Genomic DNA, 19,028 nt, shown 5'->3' with positions numbered 1-19,028 from the left:
GGTGAGCTAATTTTGTTGCATATATAATATGAGAATATGCTCTACTGAAATTCTCGACTAGTATTGTGGTGAGCTAATTTTGTTGCATATATAATATGAGAATATGCTCTACTGAAATTTTCGACTAGTATTGTGGTGAGCTAATTTTGTTGCATATATAATATGAGAATATGCTCTACTGAAATTTTCGACTAGTATTGTGGTGAGCTAATTTTGTTGCATATATAATATGAGAATATGCTCTACTGAAATTTTCGACTAGTATTGTGGTGAGCTAATTTTGTTGCATATATAATATGAGAATATGCTCTACTGAAATTTTCGACTAGTATTGTGGTGAGCTAATTTTGTTGCATATATAATATGAGAATATGCTCTACTGAAATTTTCGACTAGTATTGTGGTGAGCTAATTTTGTTGCATATATAATATGAGAATATGCTCTACTGAAATTCTTCGACTAGTATTGTGGTGAGCTAATTTTGTTGCATATATAATATGAGAATATGCTCTACTGAAATTCTCGACTAGTATTGTGGTGAGCTAATTTTGTTGCATATATAATATGAGAATATGCTCTACTGAAATTTTCGACTAGTATTGTGGTGAGCTAATTTTGTTGCATATATAATATGAGAATATGCTCTACTGAAATTTTCGACTAGTATTGTGGTGAGCTAATTTTGTTGCATATATAATATGAGAATATGCTCTACTGAAATTTTCGACTAGTATTGTGGTGAGCTAATTTTGTTGCATATATAATATGAGAATATGCTCTACTGAAATTCTCGACTAGTTGTGGTGAGCTAATTTTGTTGCATATATAATATGAGAATATGCTCTACTGAAATTCTCGACTAGTATTGTGGTGAGCTAATTTTGTTGCATATATAATATGAGAATATGCTCTACTGAAATTCTCGACTAGTATTGTGGTGAGCTAATTTTGTTGCATATATAATATGAGAATATGCTCTACTGAAATTTTCGACTAGTATTGTGGTGAGCTAATTTTGTTGCATATATAATATGAGAATATGCTCTACTGAAATTCTCGACTAGTTGTGGTGAGCTAATTTTGTTGCATATATAATATGAGAATATGCTCTACTGAAATTCTCGACTAGTATTGTGGTGAGCTAATTTTGTTGCATATATAATATGAGAATATGCTCTACTGAAATTTTCGACTAGTATTGTGGTGAGCTAATTTTGTTGCATATATAATATGAGAATATGCTCTACTGAAATTCTCGACTAGTATTGTGGTGAGTTTTATTATATATATATATATATAAATATAAATAAGCTAATAAAGCTTATAGATTCATAATCTATCGATATATTAAAAATTAATATTTTATGTAATTATATATATATATATATATATTAGATCTTTCTATTTGGATATTTTCTATTTGAACTGTAGTAGTAGTCGAATTACAGTTTGATTAGGATTTATTCTCCTAGCTATATTAGATCTTTCTATTTGGATATTTTCTATTTGAACTGTAGTAGTAGTCGAATTACAGTTTGATTAGGATTTATTCTCCTAGCTATATTAGATCTTTCTATTTGGATATTTTCTATTTGAACTGTAGTAGTAGTCGAATTACAGTTTGATTAGGATTTATTCTCCTAGCTATATTAGATCTTTCTATTTGGATATTTTCTATTTGAACTGTAGTAGTAGTCGAATTACAGTTTGATTAGTATTTATTCTCCTAGCTATATTAGATCTTTCTATTTGGATATTTTCTATTTGAACTGTAGTAGTAGTCGAATTACAGTTTGATTAGTATTTATTCTCCTAGCTATATTAGATCTTTCTATTTGGATATTTTCTATTTGAACTGTAGTAGTAGTCGAATTACAGTTTGATTAGTATTTATTCTCCTAGCTATATTAGATCTTTCTATTTGGATATTTTTTATTTGAACTGTAGTAGTAGTCGAATTACAGTTTGATTAGGATTTATTCTCCTAGCTATATTAGATCTTTCTATTTGGATATTTTCTATTTGAACTGTAGTAGTAGTCGAATTACAGTTTGATTAGGATTTATTCTCCTAGCTATATTAGATCTTTCTATTTGGATATTTTCTATTTGAACTGTAGTAGTAGTCGAATTACAGTTTGATTAGGATTTATTCTCCTAGCTATATTAGATCTTTCTATTTGGATATTTTCTATTTGAACTGTAGTAGTAGTCGAATTACAGTTTGATTAGGATTTATTCTCCTAGCTATATTAGATCTTTCTATTTGGATATTTTCTATTTGAACTGTAGTAGTAGTCGAATTACAGTTTGATTAGGATTTATTCTCCTAGCTATATTAGATCTTTCTATTTGGATATTTTCTATTTGAACTGTAGTAGTAGTCGAATTACAGTTTGATTAGTATTTATTCTCCTAGCTATATTAGATCTTTCTATTTGGATATTTTCTATTTGAACTGTAGTAGTAGTCGAATTACAGTTTGATTAGTATTTATTCTCCTAGCTATATTAGATCTTTCTATTTGGATATTTTCTATTTGAACTGTAGTAGTAGTCGAATTACAGTTTGATTAGTATTTATTCTCCTAGCTATATTAGATCTTTCTATTTGGATATTTTCTATTTGAACTGTAGTAGTAGTCGAATTACAGTTTGATTAGGATTTATTCTCCTAGCTATATTAGATCTTTCTATTTGGATATTTTCTATTTGAACTGTAGTAGTAGTCGAATTACAGTTTGATTAGGATTTATTCTCCTAGCTATATTAGATCTTTCTATTTGGATATTTTCTATTTGAACTGTAGTAGTAGTCGAATTACAGTTTGATTAGGATTTATTCTCCTAGCTATATTAGATCTTTCTATTTGGATATTTTCTATTTGAACTGTAGTAGTAGTCGAATTACAGTTTGATTAGGATTTATTCTCCTAGCTATATTAGATCTTTCTATTTGGATATTTTCTATTTGAACTGTAGTAGTAGTCGAATTACAGTTTGATTAGTATTTATTCTCCTAGCTATATTAGATCTTTCTATTTGGATATTTTCTATTTGAACTGTAGTAGTAGTCGAATTACAGTTTGATTAGGATTTATTCTCCTAGCTATATTAGATCTTTCTATTTGGATATTTTCTATTTGAACTGTAGTAGTAGTCGAATTACAGTTTGATTAGGATTTATTCTCCTAGCTATATTAGATCTTTCTATTTGGATATTTTCTATTTGAACTGTAGTAGTAGTCGAATTACAGTTTGATTAGGATTTATTCTCCTAGCTATATTAGATCTTTCTATTTGGATATTTTCTATTTGAACTGTAGTAGTAGTCGAATTACAGTTTGATTAGGATTTATTCTCCTAGCTATATTAGATCTTTCTATTTGGATATTTTCTATTTGAACTGTAGTAGTAGTCGAATTACAGTTTGATTAGGATTTATTCTCCTAGCTATATTAGATCTTTCTATTTGGATATTTTCTATTTGAACTGTAGTAGTAGTCGAATTACAGTTTGATTAGGATTTATTCTCCTAGCTATATTAGATCTTTCTATTTGGATATTTTCTATTTGAACTGTAGTAGTAGTCGAATTACAGTTTGATTAGTATTTATTTTCCTAGCTATATTAGATCTTTCTATTTGGATATTTTCTATTTGAACTGTAGTAGTAGTCGAATTACAGTTTGATTAGGATTTATTCTCCTAGCTATATTAGATCTTTCTATTTGGATATTTTCTATTTGAACTGTAGTAGTAGTCGAATTACAGTTTGATTAGGATTTATTCTCCTAGCTATATTAGATCTTTCTATTTGGATATTTTCTATTTGAACTGTAGTAGTAGTCGAATTACAGTTTGATTAGTATTTATTCTCCTAGCTATATTAGATCTTTCTATTTGGATATTTTCTATTTGAACTGTAGTAGTAGTCGAATTACAGTTTGATTAGTATTTATTCTCCTAGCTATATTAGATCTTTCTATTTGGATATTTTCTATTTGAACTGTAGTAGTAGTCGAATTACAGTTTGATTAGTATTTATTCTCCTAGCTATATTAGATCTTTCTATTTGGATATTTTCTATTTTAACTGTAGTAGTAGTCGAATTACAGTTTGATTAGTATTTATTCTCCTAGCTATATTAGATCTTTCTATTTGGATATTTTCTATTTGAACTGTAGTAGTAGTCGAATTACAGTTTGATTAGTATTTATTCTCCTAGCTATATTAGATCTTTCTATTTGGATATTTTCTATTTGAACTGTAGTAGTAGTCGAATTACAGTTTGATTAGGATTTATTCTCCTAGCTATATTAGATCTTTCTATTTGGATATTTTAATTATTTATTCTATAGGTTATGTATTATATAAGGATACATAACCTATAGTATTATTTATTCTATAGGTTATGTATTATATAAGGATACATAACCTATAGTATTATTTATTCTATAGGTTATGTATTATATAAGGATACATAACCTATAGTATTATTTATTCTATAGGTTATGTATTATATAAGGATACATAACCTATAGTATTATTTATTCTATAGGTTATGTATTATATAAGGATACATAACCTATAGTTATTTATTCTATAGGTTATGTATTATATAAGGATACATAACCTATAGTTATTTATTCTATAGGTTATGTATTATATAAGGATACATAACCTATAGTTATTTATTCTATAGGTTATGTATTATATAAGGATACATAACCTATAGTTATTTATTCTATAGGTTATGTATTATATAAGGATACATAACCTATAGTTATTTATTCTATAGGTTATGTATTATATAAGGATACATAACCTATAGTTATTTATTCTATAGGTTATGTATTATATAAGGATACATAACCTATAGTTATTTATTCTATAGGTTATGTATTATATAAGGATACATAACCTATAGTTATTTATTCTATAGGTTATGTATTATATAAGGATACATAACCTATAGTTATTTATTCTATAGGTTATGTATTATATAAGGATACATAACCTATAGTTATTTATTCTATAGGTTATGTATTATATAAGGATACATAACCTATAGTTATTTATTCTATAGGTTATGTATATATATATATATATATATATATTTATTAATTTAATTAATTCTTTAAAATTCAAAGTTTTATATGCATTTTTTACATTAAAATATAAATTAATAGTTAAATAAATAATATGCCTGATAAAAGGAATATTTTGATAAAATATTTATGTAAATTATTTATTTGCTATTATTAATTATAAAAATTTTTAAAAATAATTTTATAAATTATGAAATAATTATATAAATTAATTATATAAATTAATTTTAAAAAATAAATCTATAAATTTTATATATTTAATTTTTATTATATATTTATGTTTTTTATTATTATCAAATATTATTTTAAAATGATTTATTTTTGAAATTGTAATGTTTATTAGAATTAGAATAATTAATTTAAATTCTAATAATAAATTATCAAGTTTAATAATTTTTTATATATCAATTATTTCTAGAATTTTATTAATAATTTTTATAATAAATTTTATAAATTTGATTGAAATAATTTATTATAAAAATTTATTAAATTATTTTTTATTTATTTCATTAATAATAAAATTAGGATTATTTCCTTTTCATTTTATAATAATTAAATCTTATGAATTAATAAATTGAAATTGTATTTTTTTATCTTCAACTTTAATAAAATTTATTACATTAAATTTTTATTGTTTAATTTTAAAATTAGATTATAAAATAATTTTATTTGGTATTTTTAGAATTATGTATTTATCTATTTATATATTAAAATTAGTTAATATAAAAAAAATAATTGGATGTTCAACTTTAATATTGAATTATTTAATAATTATTATTTTTAATATTAATGAAAAATATTTTTATTTATTAATATTATTTTATATAATAATTATTTATATATTATTATTTATAATAAATAAATATAAATTTATAGATAATAATTTAAATAATTTTATGATGAATTATAAAAATAATTTAATTATATTATTTATTTTAATTTTATTAATTTATTCAATATTACCAATTTTTTTTTCTTTTATTATTAAATGATTATTGATTAAAAATTTTATATTTATTATTGAATATAATATATTTATTAGATTTATAATTTTATTAATTAGGAATATTTATTTATATTGTTATATAAAATTTATTATATTTATATTTATAAATATAAATTTTTTTATTAAAAAATTTTTTATAAATTTTAATTTTAAATTTAATTTTTTAATAATGTTTTTTTTAATTTTGAATATTTTAATATTATTTATATTTAATATATTATAATTAATATAAATAATAATAATAATTAATATAATTATTAATTATATAATTTTAAATTTGCAATTTAATGTTTTATTAAACTATAATTATAATTTATATATATAAAGTGTTATGTCTGATAAAAGAGATAAATTGTAAATTTATTAATAAAAATTAAAAATTTTTTAATACTAAAAATTTTAAGTTAATTTTAAAACTATTAATTTTCAAAATTAAAAATAAATATTAATTTAAATTTTAATTAAATGATTAATATCAACAAATCATAAAGATATTGGCATTCTTTATTTTATATTAGCTATATGATCTGGAATAATTGGTTCTTCATTAAGATTTTTAATTCGTGTAGAATTAAGAATTCCTGGAATATTTTTAAATAATGATCAATTATATAATTCTTTAATTACAAGGCATGCATTTTTAATAATTTTTTTTATAGTAATACCTTTTTTAATTGGAGGATTTGGTAATTGATTAATTCCTTTAATATTAAGATCACCTGATATATCTTTTCCTCGAATAAATAATATTAGATTTTGATTATTACCTCCTTCTTTATTATTATTATTAACTAGTAGAATTTTTAATTTTACATCTGGAACTGGTTGAACTGTTTATCCTCCTTTATCTAATTATATTTTTCATTCTTCTCCTTCTGTAGATTTTACAATTTTTTCTTTACATATATCTGGTGTTTCTTCAATTTTAGGAGCTATAAATTTAATAACTACTATTATATTAATAAAAAATTTTAGTTTAGATTTGGATAAAATACCTTTATTTCCTTGATCTGTTTTTATTACAATAATTTTATTATTATTATCTTTACCTGTATTAGCAGGAGCTATTACTATATTATTATTTGATCGTAATTTTAATACATCTTTTTTTGATCCTATAGGAGGTGGAGATCCTGTATTATATCAACATTTATTTTGATTTTTTGGTCATCCAGAAGTTTATATTTTAATTTTACCTGGTTTTGGTTTAATTTCTCAAATTATTATAAATGAGAGTGGTAAAAAAGAAGTATTTGGTAATTTAGGAATAATTTATGCAATATTAGGAATTGGATTTTTAGGTTTTATTGTATGAGCTCATCATATATTTACTATTGGATTAGATGTTGATACTCGTGCTTATTTTACATCAGCAACTATAGTTATTGCTGTTCCTACTGGAATTAAAGTTTTTAGATGATTAGCTACTTATTATGGTTCAAAATTTAAAATAAATAATTCTATTATATGATCATTAGGTTTTATTTTATTATTTACAATTGGTGGATTAACAGGAATTATATTATCTAATTCATCAATTGATATTATTTTGCATGATACATATTATGTTGTTGCTCATTTTCATTATGTTTTATCAATAGGAGCTGTTTTTTCTATTATTTCAAGATTTATTCATTGATATCCTTTAATTACTGGTTTAATATTAAATAAGAAATGATTGATTTATCAATTTTTAATAATATTTATTGGTGTAAATTTAACATTTTTTCCTCAACATTTTTTAGGATTAATAGGAATACCTCGACGTTATTCTGATTATCCTGATTCTTATTATTGTTGAAATTTATTATCTTCAATTGGTTCAATTATTTCATTAAATAGAATAATTTTTTTATTATTTTTAATTTTAGAAAGTTTAATTTATAAACGTTTATTGTTATTTAAATTTTTTCAGTCTTCTTTGGAGTGATTAATAAATTATCCTCCTTTAAATCATTCATTTAGTGAATGTAGAATTTTAATAATAATTAAAAAATTTTAATATGGCAGAAAAGTGCAATGAATTTAAAATTCAATTATATAAAATTTAATTTTATTATTAAAAATAGCAACATGAAATATATTTTTTTTTCAAAATTCAAATTCTTTTTATTCTGATAATTTAATTTATTTACATAATTTTATTATAATATTTATATTAATAATTATTGTTTTTACTTTATATTTAATTATTGATATTTTAAATAATAAATTTATTAATTTATATTTATTAAAAAATCATTTAATTGAAGTAATTTGAACAATTATTCCAATAATTATTTTATTATTTATTTGTTTTCCATCCTTAAAAATTTTATATTATATTGATGAATTATTAAATCCTTTTTTTTCTATTAAATCAATTGGTCATCAATGATATTGATCTTATGAATATTCTGATTTTAATAATATTGAATTTGATTCTTATATATTAATATATGAATCAATAAATCAATTTCGATTATTAGATACAGATAATCGGATAGTTGTTCCTATAAAATTACCTTTACGTTTATTAGTTACATCAACTGATGTAATTCATTCTTGAACTGTACCATCTTTAGGAGTTAAAATTGATGCAATTCCGGGACGAATTAATCAATTTAATTTATTTTGTTTACGTCCTGGATTATATTTTGGACAATGTTCTGAAATTTGTGGTATAAATCATAGATTTATACCTATTACTGTTGAAAGAACATCTTTAATTAATTTTATAAAATGAATTAAAAATAAAATTTAATTAAAAAATTAGTTAAATTTTATAACATTAAATTGTCAATTTAAAATTAATATTTTTATTATTTTTTAAATCATTAAATATCTTAAATTTAAAAGAATTGATCTTTTAAATCAATTATAGTAAAAAATTACTTTTAATGAATTCCACAAATAAGACCAATTTTTTGATGTGAACTATATATTTTTATAATTTTTAATTTATTTTATTTAATAATTAATTTAAATTTTATATTAATTAATTTAAATTATAAAAAAAAAAAAATTAATTTTAATAAATGAATATTAATTTTATAAATTTATTTGAAATATTTGATCCTATAATTAGAATAAATTATTATAGAAATTTTATTTCTAATTGAATGTTTATTTATTTTCCTATTATATTTTATATAATTTTATTTAATAATTATTATGTAATTTTAAATTGAATTAATATTTTATTTATTAAATTTATTAAATTATTATATAAAGAATTTAATATAATTTATAAATATAGTTCAAATATTATTGTTTTTATAAATCTATTAATATATATTTTTATTATTAATTTTTTAGGATTAATTCCTTATGTATTTACTCCAACAAGTCATTTATTATTTAATTTAATATTATCTTTAAGATTATGAATAGCTTTAATTTTATATGTAATAATTAATATATATAAATTATTTTTTATTCATTTAGTACCTTTAAATTCACCTTTATATTTAATAAACTTTATAGTAATTATTGAATTAATTAGTAATATTATTCGTCCTTTAACTTTATCAATTCGATTATGTGCTAATTTAATTTCTGGTCATTTAATTTTAACATTATTAGGAAATTTTATTTTAAATTTTTTAAATTTAATTTTTATTTCTTTTTGAATTCAAAATATATTAATAATTTTAGAAATTTTTATATCATTTATTCAAGCTTATGTATTTTCAATGTTAATAATTTTATATTATTCAGAATATTAAATAAAAATGATATATAATAATTTTCCTTATCATTTAGTTACATTAAGACCTTGACCTTTATTAATATCATTAAATTTAATAAATTTAATAATTGAATTAATTAATTTAATATATATTGAATTTAATTATCAATTATTAATAATAATTTTTAATATAATTTTAATTTTTATTTTATGAATACGTGATATTATTCGTGAAAGAACTTATCAAGGATGTCATACAAATTATGTAATAAATTTTTTAAAATTTAGTATAATTTTATTTATTTTATCAGAATTATTTTTTTTTATTTCTTTTTTTTGAAGTTATTTTCATATATTTATTTCTTCTTCAATTGAAATTATAAATATATGACCTCCTAAAGGTATTATTATATTTAATTATTTAGAAATTGCATTATTAAATTCAATTATTTTAATTTATTCAGGATTTACTCTTTCAATAAGTTATAATTTTATATTAAAACATAATAAAAAAAAATCAATTATATATTTAATTTATACTTTAATTTTAGGTTTATTATTTATAATAATTCAATTATTTGAATATATTAATTCAAATTTTACAATTAATGATAGAGTTTTTGGTTCATTATATTTTTTAATAACAGGATTTCATGGATTTCATGTATTAATTGGTTTAATTATATTATTGTTTACATTTTTGCGATTAAAATTTAATCATTTTTCAAAATCTCATCATATTATTTTTGAATTTTCAATTTGATATTGACATTTTGTAGATTTAATTTGATTATTTTTATATTTTAATTTATATTTATTAGTTTTAATTTAATATATATATATATATATATATATATATAGTATAAAAAATACATTTAATTTCCAATTAAATAATTATTATAAAATTAATATATATAAAATATTTATTATATTAGGTTTTTTATATATATATATATTATTAATATTAATTTCATTAATTTTATTTTTAATTAATTTTTTATTATCTATAATATTTAAATATAAATTAGATAAAAAATTATCTTTTGAATGTGGTTTTAATATAATTTCTAAAGCTATTTTACCTTTTTCTTTTCCTTTTTATTTAATATCTTTAATATTTTTAATTTTTGATGCAGAAATTATTTTATTAATACCAATTATTTTTAAATTAAATGATATAAATTATTATATAGAATTATTAATTTTTTTTTTTTTATTTTTTTTATTAATTATTTTATTAATTGAATGAATGAATGAATATTTTAATTGATTATATTAAATTTAAATAGTTTAAAAAAAATATTGATTTGTGAAATCAAAGATATAAAAAATTATTTTAAATTTTTTAAATATTTAAAAAATTTAAAATTTTCCTTAATATTTTCAATATTATACTCTTATTTATAAGCTATTTAAATTTCAAGAAATAAAATAAATAAAGCTTCTAACTTTATAATTTAATATTAATAATATTATTATTTCTATAATTAATTGAAACCAAAAATTAGAGGTAATTTATTGTTAATAAATTAATTGAATAAAAATTCCAATTTTTTATATAGTTTATTAAAAATTTTATATTTTCAATATAAAGATATTTATTATTTTAAATTATAAAAATTATAATATATATATATATATAAAAGTAAAAAATTTACATTTAATTTCGACTTAAAAATTTGATTTATTATAAAATCTTATATATATATATATATATCATTAATTATATTATAAATTTATTAATAATTTAATTAAAAAAATTAATAATAAAAATATAAAAATATATAAATTAACAATATTATATACTTTAAAATTAAAATATATATTGATTTTATTTAATAATAATATAAATTTACTTGTAATTAATTCTATTATAATTTTTTCAAATATAATTTCATATAAATAAATATATTGTAATGATTTTAAATAAGATTTTTTATAAATTAAATTTAAATTTATAAAATTATAATAAAATATTATAATATTTTTTTTAAATATTAATTTATTTAAAATTATATTTAAAATAAATCTTAATATAAATATTTTAAAAATTAATATTTTTATAAAAAAGTTTAAAATTATAATTTCTAATATAAATATTAAATTAAACATAATTTTACTTAAAAAAATTCTAAAAATTATTATAATTAATATACAAAAATTTATTAAATTATCTTCTTTAAAATAAATTAAATTTAAATTTAAATTTTTATTTAATAAAATTATTATAATTCGAAAAGAATATATAATAGTTAATATTGTTCTAATAATTAAATTAAAATTTCTAAATAAATTTATTTTTGAAATAAAATAATTCTCAATTATTAAATCTTTAGAATAAAATCCAACTAAAAAAGGAAATCCTATTAATCTAAATAAAGAAAATATAAAAATTAATCTTTTTATTGGATAAATATAAAATATTCCATTATAAAATTTTAAATTTTGATTATTATTTAAATAATGAATATAACTTCCAACACATATAAATATTAAAGATTTAAATATTGCATGAATAAATAAATGTAAAAAAGCTAAATCTTTTAAATTTAAAGATAAAATTCTTATTATAAAACTTAATTGACTTAAAGTTGAATATGCAATAATTTTTTTAATATCTAATTCAAAATTTGCAGAAATACCTGAATATAATATTGTTAATCTAGAAATTAATAAAATAAAATTTTTATAATTTATTTCTAATAATTCTAAATAACGAAATATTAAATATACACCTGCTGTTACTAATGTAGAAGAATGAACTAAAGATGAAACTGGTGTTGGAGCTATTATTGCTATAGGTAATCATGTACAAAATGGAATTTGTGCTCTTTTAGTAAAAATTATTATAATAAATAAAATTGTTATTAAATTATTAATTTTATATAATATTAAATTTCATCTACCAAATATTATTATTATAGAAATTAATATTAATAAAGAACAATCACCTAAACGATTTAAAATAATTGTTAATATTCCTGAATTAAAAGATTTATTTTTTTGGTAATAAATAATTAAACAATAAGAAATTAAACCTAATCCATCTCAACCAATTATAATAGTTAATATATTAAAACTAATAATTAAAAAATATATAGAAGTCAAAAATAATATTATTAAATAAAAAAATCGTTTAATTAAAAAATTTTCTAAATTTATATAATTAACTCTATATAATAAAATTATAGATCTAATTAATGATACTAAAAATAAAAATATTATTCTTTTTGAATCTAAATAAACTATAAAATTAAATTTTATAGAATTTAATCTAAAAATATTTCATTCCATAATAATAATAATATTAAATAATAAATAATAAAAATTTAAAATTAGAAAAAATAATCTTAATAAAAATAAATAAATCCTATAAATATATAATTTAATTATAATTTAAAATTTTTTATTAATAAAATTAATTTTAAAAATTAATATTTTTTATAATTATTTTAAATTTAATTTAAATTAAAATTAAATTAAATACAAAAATATTTAAAGGAATTCAATGTATTATTAAAGTAAAATAATTAATTAATTTACCATTAAATAAATTAAATTTAAAATAATAATTTCCATGATTAATAAATGAAAATAAATAAATTGAATAAATAAATCTTAATAAACAATATAAAAATAATAATAATAATAAAATTTTATATTTATAAATTAAACTTATTAATAAAAAAATTTCCCTAACTAAATTTATTGAAAAAGGAGCTGATCTATTAGAAGAACATAATATAAATCATATTAAAGATATTGAAGGTATTAAATTAATTAAACCTTTATTAATTATTAATAAACGTCTATTTGTTTGTTTATAAATTATTTCAATTAAATAAAATAATCCAGATGATCTTAATCCATGAGAAATTATTATTAAATATCTACCATTAATACCTAATTTAGTAAAAGTTATTATTCCTATTAATATTAATCCTATGTGAATAATTGAAGATATAGCAACAATTAATTTTATATCTAATTGACGTAAACATATAATTCTTAAAATTAATATTCCTAAAATTCTAATTATTAAAATATAATTATTTATTTTTAAAAAAAAATATTTAAAAATAAATATTAATCGTAATATTCCATAACTTCCTAATTTTAATATAATTGATGCTAAAATTATTGAACCATAAAAAGGTGCTTCAACATGAGCTTTTAATAATCAAGAATGTATTAAATATATAGGAATTTTAACTAAAAATGATAATAATATATAAATAAATATAAATATTGAAATATAATTATTAGTTAATTCTATTAATTTAAAATTTAAATTATTATTTTTTATATATAAATATAAAATAATAAATAATAAAGGTAAAGAAAAAAATAAAGTATAAAATATTAAATAAAAACTTGCTAAAATTCGATTTATAGAATAACCTCAATTTATTATTAATAAAAAAATTATTAATAATCTAGCTTCAAATATTAAATAAAAAAATAAATAATTTAAAGAAATAAAAAATAAGAATATAAATATTATTATTGTAAAATTAATAAATAAACATAGTTTATTTTCTTTATTTAAATTTATAATAACTAATGAAAAAATTCATAAAGTTAAAATTAATAAATTAAAAGAATAAAATCTTAATCTTAAATTTATTATAATAAATCTTAAATCTATTCAATTTAATTTTATTATTATAAAAAAAATAATTAAAAATAATAAATTAGAATTTAAAATTAAATTAACTTTAAATAAATATATATATATAAAAATTAAAATTAATAATTCATTCATTTTTAAAAAATTAATTAATTAATCTAATTAATTTAATTTTTTGATGTCCATATATATAATTTAATCTTACTATTAAAGATAAACCTAAAATTGCTTCTCCTACTGAATAAATTAAATATATTAAATATATTCATCTATTATTATTATAAATTAAATATATTAAAATAGAAAAAGAAATATATTCAATTAAAATTAAAAATATTAATAAATAATTATTTAAATAAAATAATATAACAAATTTAAATAATAAAATAATAATTATAATTTCAATAATTAAATTATAATATAAATATTATTAGTTTTATAGTTTAATAAAAACATTAATTTTGTAAATTAATATTAATAATTATTTATTTAAAACTAAATTATATTTTTATATTAATAAAATTCAAAAAAATTTTAAAATAAAATTATTATAGTATCCAAAACTATTGTTTTTAATAAACTATTTTTTGAAAATTATATAATAAATAATATAATTTATAATAATAATAATTATAATAAATTTATCATCAATAATTATATCATTTTTAATTATAAATTTAATATTAGAAATTAATAATTTTTATTCTCCAATAAAATATTTATTATTTTTCTTAATTTATACAATAAGAGTATTTTTATCTAATTATTGTTTTAATAATAATATATTTTATATTTATAAATTAATTACATCTATAATTATTTATATTTCAGGTATTATAATTATTTTTTCTTATTTTATTACTTTACTAAATTTACCAAAATTTAAATTCAATAAAATTAATATTTTATGATTATTTATTAATTGATTAATAATTTATATATATATATATTTAAATTATTTTTTATTTAAAAATTATTTATTTAATAATTTAAATTTAAATTTAAATAATAATTTATTAATAATTATTGAAATAAAAAAAATTTATTTAAATATTAATATATTATTTTTTATAATTTTAATATTATTTATTGTTTTATATTTTTCAGTTAAAATAACATCTATAATAAAAAAATGTTTACGAAAAAAAAAATAATATGAATAAATATAAAAAATTAAAAAATAATAAAACATTAAAATTTATTTTTAGTTTTATTTATTTACCAACACCAATAAATATTAATATTATATGAAATTTTGGATCAATTCTTGGTTTATTTTTATTAATTCAAATCATTTCAGGTTTTATTTTATCAATAAATTATTGTCCAAATATTAATTTAGCATTTATAAGAATTTCTCATATTATAAAAGATGTTAATTCTGGATGATTAATTCGATTAATTCATATAAATGGAGCATCTTTTTATTTCATAATAATATATTTACATATTGCACGAAATTTATTTTATTATTCATTTAAATTAAATATAGTCTGAAATATTGGAATTATAATTTTTTTATTATCAATAATAACAGCATTTATAGGTTATGTTTTACCATGAGGACAAATATCTTTTTGAGGAGCTATAGTAATTACAAATTTAATATCAGCAATTCCTTATATTGGTCAATTATTAGTAGAATGAATTTGAGGAGGATTTTCAATTAATAATTCAACATTAAATCGATTTTTTTCATTACATTTTATTTTACCATTAATTATTATAATAATAGTAATATTACATTTAATTATTTTACATATTACAGGATCAACAAATCCTATAGGAACAAATAGTAATATTTATAAAATTCCTTTTTATCCTTATTTTATAATCAAAGATTTATTAGGATTTATTATTATTTTAACTTTATTTATATTTATTAACTTTCAATATCCTTACTATTTTGGAGATCCTGATAATTTTAAAATAGCTAATTCAATAATTACACCTATTCATATTAAACCAGAATGATATTTTTTATTTGCTTATTCAATTTTACGATCAATTCCTAATAAATTAGGAGGTGTAATTAGATTAATATTTTCAATTTTAATTTTATTTACTTTACCTTTAATAAATAATAATTATTTTAAAAATTTAAAAAATTATCCAATTAATCAATTTTATTATTGATATTTTATTAATAATTTTTTAATATTAACATGATTAGGTGGACAAATAATTGAATATCCTTATATTCAATTAAATATTTTTTTTACATTATCATATTTTTTATATTATATTATTTCATTTAAATTAAATAAATTTTGAGATTATTTAATTTATTAAAGTTAATGAACTTGAATAAGTATATATTTTGAAAATATATTATAAAAATTAAATTTTTTATTAACTTAAAAAAAAATATATAATTTTTTTTATTAAATATATTAATATTAAATAATTTAAAATAATAATTAATATATCAGTTCAACAAAAATTTATTAATTGATCAAATCGAATACGTGATAATAATGCTCGAATTCAAATTAATAAAATTAAATTTATTATATAAATAATAAAAAACATTAATGATCAATAATCATAATTAAAAAATATAATTACTAATAATAACCTTATAAATATAATATTTATATATTCTGATAAAAAAATTATTGTAAATATTCTTCTATGATATTCAATATTAAAACCTGAAACTAATTCTGATTCTCCTTCAATTAAATCAAAAGGAGTTCGATTTAAATCAACCAATAAACTAATAAAAAATATATAATATAAAGGATTTAATAAAATAAAAAATATAATATTTAATTGATTTAATTTTAAATTTATTAAAGAAAATCTTTCTATTAAAATAAAAAAAATTAAAATTATAAAAAATATACTAATTTCAAATGAAATCATTTGTGCAATTGACCGAATAGAACCTAATATTGCATAATTATTATTAGAAAATCAACCAATTAAAAAAACTGGAAAAATTATTAATCTTATAATAAAAAAAACATAAATTATTGAATATTTAAATTCAATAAATATATTTATATTAATTCAAGGATAAATTAATCATAACATAAAAGATAAAATAAATATAATTATTGGACTAATAATAAATATTAAATTATAATCAAAAATAAATCATTCTTTAGTTAATAATTTTAAAGCATCTCTAAAAGGTTGTAATAAACCTAAAAATCCAATTTTATTTGGTCCTTTACGATATTGAATATAAGATAATAATTTACGTTCAAATAAAGTTAAAAAAGCAACCCCAATTAATAAAAAAATTATTATCACTAAAAAATTTAAAATCCAAAATAAATAATAATTTTTATAAAATAAAATTATTATTTATTATATATTTTAATATAATTTATTTAAATTCTAAATTTAACACACTTTAATTTGTTAAAATAATTTATTTTTAAATTATCAATATTTATTAAATATTTATAAAATTATTTTTTAATTAAAGTCCTTTCGTACAATTAACTAATATAATTATTATAGATAGAAACCGATCTGACTTACGTCGATCTGAACTCAAATCATGTAAGATTTTATAAGTCGAACAGACTTAATTTTTAAATTTCTACATTTAAAATTTATCTTAATTCAACATCGAGGTCGCAATCATCTTTATTAATTTGTTCTTTAAAAAGATATTACGCTGTTATCCCTAAGGTAATTTATTTTATAAATTAATATTACTATATCATTAAATTTTTCTTAAATCAAAGTTAATAATAATTATAAAGTTTATTAAATTTATAAATCCTCCCAATTAAATATTAATTAAATAATATTAATTAAATATTAATTATTAATTATTACTAAATTAATATAAAATTCTATAGGGTCTTATCGTCCCATAATTTAATTTTAGCATTTTAACTAAAAATTTAAATTAATTAATTATAATTGAGACAGTATATATTTCATTAATTCTTTCATTCCATTCTTTAATTAAAAGACAATTGATTATGCTACCTTTGTACAGTCAATATACTGCAGCTATTTAAAAATTCATTGAGCAGATTTGACTTTAAATTAAACTCTAAAAGACATGTTTTTGATAAACAGGTGAATATATTATTTTAAAATTTGCCTAATTCCTTAATTATAAATAAATATTAAAATTTATTAAATTTATAAATAAAAATTACTAATTTAATCATTATATTAAATTTTTATTAATTAAAAATTTTTTTTAAAAAATTATTATATATTACTAAATATTAAATTTTTATAATTTTAATTTTAAATTATTATATACTTTTTATTAATAATTATTTTTAAATTAATAAAAATAAAAATAAATAAATTCAATTATAATTATAAATTTATAGTTTATCCCATAAATTTTTAATATATAATTTTTAATTATATTAATAATTATATAATTAAAAATATTATATATCTAAATTAAATTTAATTAATTAAAAACTAGATATCAATAAATTCGAATAACATTTAATTTCTAAATATAAATTAATAATTTTTATTCTACAAAAAAAATTATTTATATTTAGCTCATTTATTTTCGAGATAATTAATATATTTAAATTAAATTAATTAACCCTGATACAAAAGGTACAAAATAAATTTTATTTTATTTTATATAAATCAAATTTCAATTTCTTTACTATC

At 16.2% G+C, this 19,028-nt stretch overlaps 5 pseudogenes; 3 read left to right on the top strand and 2 right to left on the bottom strand.

The window, feature by feature from the left end:
• Nucleotides 1–8,117: 8,117 nt before the first annotated feature.
• On the top strand, nucleotides 8,118–13,483 carry LOC143221536 (cytochrome c oxidase subunit 2 pseudogene; annotated as a pseudogene).
• On the top strand, nucleotides 9,216–9,821 carry LOC143221535 (ATP synthase subunit a pseudogene; annotated as a pseudogene).
• On the bottom strand, nucleotides 9,851–13,117 carry LOC143221534 (NADH-ubiquinone oxidoreductase chain 5-like; annotated as a pseudogene).
• Nucleotides 13,484–15,569: 2,086 nt separating the features above from the next.
• On the top strand, nucleotides 15,570–16,706 carry LOC143221537 (cytochrome b-like; annotated as a pseudogene).
• Nucleotides 16,707–16,766: 60 nt separating this feature from the next.
• LOC143221533 (NADH-ubiquinone oxidoreductase chain 1-like) lies at nucleotides 16,767–17,681 on the bottom strand (annotated as a pseudogene).
• Between the last annotated feature and the right edge of the window lie 1,347 nt (nucleotides 17,682–19,028).

Source organism: Lasioglossum baleicum, unplaced genomic scaffold (assembly GCF_051020765.1).
Source record: "Lasioglossum baleicum unplaced genomic scaffold, iyLasBale1 scaffold2623, whole genome shotgun sequence".
NCBI classification, from domain to species: Eukaryota; Metazoa; Arthropoda; class Insecta; order Hymenoptera; family Halictidae; genus Lasioglossum; species Lasioglossum baleicum.
This window is presented reverse-complemented; position numbering and strand designations above follow the sequence as displayed.